Genomic DNA, 6,080 nt, shown 5'->3' with positions numbered 1-6,080 from the left:
TTCCCATGCTAAACATGGACAAAGTTTCAAAAATTAAGTTGTACGTTTGAAGGAGTATTTTTGTTCCCAAAATACTCCTTCCGGTTTGTCACAAGTTTCGGAAAGTTTTTTTCGAGTATGGCTCTGTGTGACGTTAGATGGAGTGGAATTTCCTTATATGGGTCCTGAGGCACTTCTGCCGGAAGAGCGCGTGCTCCCGTATAGCAGAGCAGAGAGAGGCTGTGCACAGACAATCACTGATCAGAGCGAGAGCGTCGTGAAATGTCACAAAAGAAGTGTGTTTTTGGTTGCCAGGGCAAGACAACCCTGCACAGATTACCAAAAAAAAAACAGCTTAAGGGACCAGTGGATGAAGTTTATTTTTACAGAGCATCAACGGAGTTGTGCAAGTGTTTTTATTTGTTCCCTGCATTTCGAAGATGCTTGTTTTACAAACAAGGCCCAGTTTGACGACGGATTTGCGTATCGTTTATTTCTTAAGGATGATGCAATCCCAACGAAAAAGGTTCACGATCGTGTGTTGGAACCGCAGGCGGTGAGTAAAACTGCTTCAAATATTTCTGTCTCCTTGTTTGTGCGTCCCCTCCCATGCCGGAGACCTGGGTTTGAGCCCCGCTCGGAGCGAGTCGTTGCTGATGCTGCTCTCGTTCAGTTTCAGCCTCGGGATCTGATTCTGGATCATAAATAAACGGCTGAATCTGACTGTAAGCCATGGTTTGTTTTGGATGATGATTTTTTTCCTCACGGTAATGTCACAGTTTCCACATGCTCTCAACACAAAAGCCTACTGGCGCTCGTGATTCTTTAGCTCCGCCCACACGTCACGCCTCCAGTAGGTCATGTTTTTCCGGGAAAAATCGGTACAGACTATCTTTCTCTTATGAATATAATAAAACTAAAGACTTTTTGGAGTTATGAAGGATGCAGTACTACTCTATAGGTACTAAAGATTAACAGGAGATTGAGTGAAAACGAGCATTTCACCCCCCCTTTAAACTTTAGTTAGTGTGTAATGTTGTTGTTAGAGTATAAATAATATCTGTCAAATTTTAAAGCTCAAAGTTCAATGCCAAGCAAGATATTTGATTTAACAGAATTCCCGTTTGGACGACATCCCTCTAGTTCCTGCAGTAATGACGTCACTAAAACAGTTTTTTGACTAACCTCCACCCACATCAATACACAAACAGGGGGGCGTGGTCTTGTTGCGCTCCGACGGAGAAGAGAAAGAGTTGCGTTTGTGTTTGTCACCATGTCGTCGAAACGCTATTTTCATCTCTGAGTCCAATCATCTTTGTTTGGGCTTCTCAGGGACGCTGTAGTTAGAGATCAATGGTTACAATTTATGTTTAACTCGGTTCCCGAAAAATATAATCCACATGTAAAACTATGGGAAGCACATTTTCTGAGGATAGCTTCCTCAATCTCAATCAGTTTAATGCCGGAATCGCACAAAGATTATTCTTGAAAGATGGAGCAGTTCCCTCTTTGTCTGGAGAAGGCGTTGTTTATGGACCACAACCGGTAAGTGTATTTTATTAAGTTGGTGCGTTTAAAAGTTTCTGTAACTTATTACACAAAGGGCAACGCTGTTTAGCTTTGTTAACTAGATGTTGGGCTGTAGGCTTCTAGGCTTTCTAGGCTTTACAAAGAATGGTGTGAAAAGAGAAAAACATCCAGTATGCGGCAGTCCTGTGGTTGAAAATGCCTTGTTGATGCTACAGGTCAGAGGAGAATGGGCCGACTGATTCAAGCTGATAGAAGAGCAACTTTGACTGAAATAACCACTCGTTGCAACCGAGTTATGCAGCAAAGCATTTGTGAAGCCACAACATGCACAATCTTGAGGCGGATGGGCTACAACAGCAGAAGACCCCACCAGGTACCACTCATCTCCAATACGAATTTGTAGTAAACAGAATGAGAACATGGGTCCATCATGCCTTGTTACCACTGTGCAGGCTGGTGGTGGTGGTGTAATGGTGTGGGGGATGTTTTCTTGGCACACTTTAGGCCCCTTAGTGCCAATTGGGCATCGTTTAAATGCCACGGCCTACCTGAGCAATGTTTCTGACCATGTCCATCCCTGTATGACCACCATGTACCCATCCTCTAATGGCTACTTCCAGCAGGATAATGCACCATGTCACAAAGCTCGAATCATTTCAAATTGGTTTCTTGAACATGACAGTGAGTTCACTGTACTAAAATGGCCCACACAGTCACCAGATCTCAACCCAATAGAGCATCTTTGGTATGTGGTGGAACGGGAGCTTCGTGCCCTGGATGTCTCCCACAAATCTCCATCAACTGAAAGATGCTATCCTTTCAATATGGGCCAACATTTCTAAATAATGCTTTCAGCACCTTGTTGAATCAATGCCACATAGAATTAAGTCAGTTCTGAAGGCGAAATGGGGTCAAACACAGTATTAGTATGGTGTTCCTAATAATCAGTCATTTTTCATCTCGTATTTTATTACATTTCAGCTTTAGTTCCGATTTGTGTTTTTTTTTTCAGTAGTTTTATTTTTAGATAACATTAAAAACACTTACAATGAACAGCAGTTTTTACAGCATTTATGAATCTAGGTTATCTGAATAAAAAAGCTTTCCATTGATGTATGGTTTATTAGGATCTGAAAATATTTGGCAGCGATACAACTATTTGAAAATCTGGAATCTGAGGGTGAAAAAAATCAAGATACTGAAAAAAATGCCTTTGAAGTTGTCAAATGAATTCTTAGCAATGTATATCACTAATCATAACATTAATCCGAAACATTTCAAACATTTGTACAAAACATTTCTAATCCCAGCTCATTAGGACACATTAAATACTTTATTCAATGTAAAACAGACATTTCTAATGGTAAAAGTCCTGCACAGATTGAAGCCTAACAGTAAAATACTTTTTTCAGTGGTATCTGATCAACATCAAACCCTGTGTGTGTCTTGGTCTGTGCTTTATCCCTTTTCAGTGTGTTTATGTTCCCGTTTTGTCCACCTTTACAGTCAAAAGTCAGTTCTTCGTACCTTTCTATATCCTGAATTTCAAACAGAGCAAGTCTGGGCAGCAGTCAGTGAACTGGCAGCATGAGCAGGTTGGGCTGGCAGGAGTGGTTGATGAACCTCCCCACATTGCCTATGGTCATGGGGTCCACGAATGTCTGGGTGACCCTGTCCCCTCTGCTGTTCTCCTGCACAGCAATGATGTAGTTTATATCTATGTAGTTTATGGGCCTCGTGAGACCCGATTACTTCCTCTGCGTACTCGCATACAAACTGGCCACAAGGAAGGCTCTCTAGAGCCTCCACCCCCAAACCCCTGTCCTTGGTGCTGAAAACACCCAGACGAACCTCCACCCCCTTTTGAGCCACACGGTTCTGGCAGGACTCACTGCAGGCACATTAGGCATTGTACTCGAATACAGGCCCGTTGTAGCCATCATCCTCTCGCAGTTGGTTCAGAAGTCCCATGCTGTCAAACGACTGGTCGAACTTGAGCAGGCAAGACTGGGCACCGCTCAAGCAGCCCAGGAGGGTCACCGCACCAGGATCAAGGTCACAGCCTGGTCCTTGTACATTATCTGGCACATACTAAAGGATGGATTTTAATTAACACTTACTGTAAATTAAAAAAAGAAACAGTCTTAAAATGCAGACAAACCCAAAATTATTCAGATACCAGACATTATTTTTTATATATTACTATATATACTATATATACTTATATATATTTATTTTATATATACTATATATTTACTAATAGGTGCTGGACACTATAGTTCATTTATACAAGTTTGGATAGCAAAATAAAGTGAACTGTGACATATGTGACCCTGGACCACAAAACTCATAAGGGTCCATTTTCTTATTAATTAATTATTAAATGAAATGTATACATCATCTGAAAGCTGAATATATAAGTTTTCCATTGATGTATGGTTTGTTAGGACAATATTTGGCCAAGGTACAACTATCCGAAAATCTGCAATCTGACACTCGCGTCTACAGTGGAAGTGAGTGGTGCGAGAAAATAACTATAGAACTCATTATAATCAGTGATGCTGTCTACACGCAACACAACAGTAAAGTGCTGCCGCATTCTATTTATGATGTAGACATAAATTTCAAATGATCTACAATGGTCGATTTGTCGCATCCAGTGTTGACAGACTTTAGGTCGCATCTGGTGTAGTCACGGTTTGAGGGTGCAAACAAAAATTTGCCTTTAAAGTTGTCCAAATGAAGTTCTTAGCAATGCATATCACTTATGAAAAATTAAGTTTTGATTTATTTACAGGAAGAAATTTACAAAATATCTTCATGGAACATGATCTTTACTTGATATCCTAATATCCTAATGATTTTAGGCATAAGAGAAAAATGTATAATTTTGACCCATACAATCAATTGTTGATTTTTGTTACAAATATACCTTTGCTACTTATGACTGGTTTTGTTGTCTATGGTCACATATTATAAACAAAAATTCTTCATACAGTGGACTACCACTAAAACTGATGAAAAATTTGCTACCAAATTTTATTCAGACACTTTGACCTGACCATTGTTTTGCTGAAGTGTTTTTCTTTAATTGCTAATGCTACCTTTTTACACCACAGACTGAACAGAATTAAGCATTGCTTCCCAATTGGTTGACCTACATTGGTATTATCTAATTGTACTTATATTTAACAACTGAAAGCTTTTCAACCCTAATTCATTACATACCTTTCTATCAAAGTTATCTTATATTATCATGTTGAATTTGTTCTGACACAGTTTAACATTGAGTTATTGTCATACTGTATTACCATATTCCAAACTATAGCTAATAAACTGAGATAATGTGAGAAATGTTGAAGGTATCTGATTAAATTTTGGTTTAACTATATATGAAAGTGCTGCCATCTAGTGGTGCTGTGGGTATTCATGCTTTTTAAATCTATTTATCGTCATTAAAATGAACTTAAGTGATGTTTGAAAACACTGTTAACCTGGTAAATGATGAAAATGGCAATATATTTTACTGACTCATGATGGTGCAATATCTGCTGTATTAATGCTGTTAGATCTGAAGGCGGTATTTGATATTTGATAAATGACCACTTTTTTTTTATTTCTCATTTGGAGCACTGGGTGGGCATTCAGGGTAATGCTCTCAAATGGTTTCAGTCCTATTTTATCAACAGAAAGTTCTGTGTTGGTGAATTTACTTCAGATGCAGCTCCCCTTAATGTGTGGTGTCCCTCAAGGCTCTATTCTCACTCAACTTTTTTTCTCTTTGTACATGCTTCCCCTGGGGTCAGTTTTTAGGAAACATGGTGTCTTCTTCCATTTTTACGCAGATGATACGCAAATCAATCTGCACATGGAACCTAATAACAAGGGTTTGGATGCTCTGCTGGCATGTCTAGCTGATGTTAAGGCCTGGATGTCCCTAAATTTTCTTAACCTTAAGGCAAAGGCAAAACTGAGATTATAGTTTTTGAATAATCAGAATTTTCTATCTCCCCTGGCTTAAATCTTGGCCTTTTGTATTTCTGTGTGAATCCAGCAGTGAAGAATTTGGGGGTCTATTTTGATAGTGCTCTCTATTAGAACTGCCTCTACACTTAATGACTTTATAGACAAACTCAAAACCCATCTTTTTTTCTCTCTGGCTTTTTACTGTAAATTAATTAAAAGTTAATTGTACTGTGTTAGCTCTGTTCTGTGCTGTAATTTATGTAGTTTTGAGTGTTAATGTTGTTGATATTTGATTGATTGTACAGCACCTTGGTTTTCAACTCAAAGGGATTAATTAATTAGTCATTAATTACACACCCTCATGTTGTTCCAAACCCGTAAGACCTTCGTTCATCTTTGGAACACAAATTAAGATATTTATTTTTGATGAAATCCTAGAGCTTTCTGATCCTCCGTAAACAGCAATTCAACTACCATAGGCTATTTTAATGATGTCCTTACTACCTTTCTGGACCTTGAACATGGTAGTTATGTTGCTGTCTATGCAGGGTCAGATTTTATAAACAATTATCTACATTTGTGTTCCGAAGATGAACGAAGGTCTC

General features: G+C 38.9%; 1 pseudogene; it reads right to left on the bottom strand.

The window, feature by feature from the left end:
- Positions 1-2,846: 2,846 nt before the first annotated feature.
- Positions 2,847-5,838, bottom strand: LOC127967945 (histone-lysine N-methyltransferase SETMAR-like; annotated as a pseudogene).
- Positions 5,839-6,080: the final 242 nt, after the last annotated feature.

Source organism: Carassius gibelio, chromosome B11, assembly GCF_023724105.1.
Source record: "Carassius gibelio isolate Cgi1373 ecotype wild population from Czech Republic chromosome B11, carGib1.2-hapl.c, whole genome shotgun sequence".
In the NCBI taxonomy this organism is placed as follows: domain Eukaryota; kingdom Metazoa; phylum Chordata; class Actinopteri; order Cypriniformes; family Cyprinidae; genus Carassius; species Carassius gibelio.
This window is presented reverse-complemented; position numbering and strand designations above follow the sequence as displayed.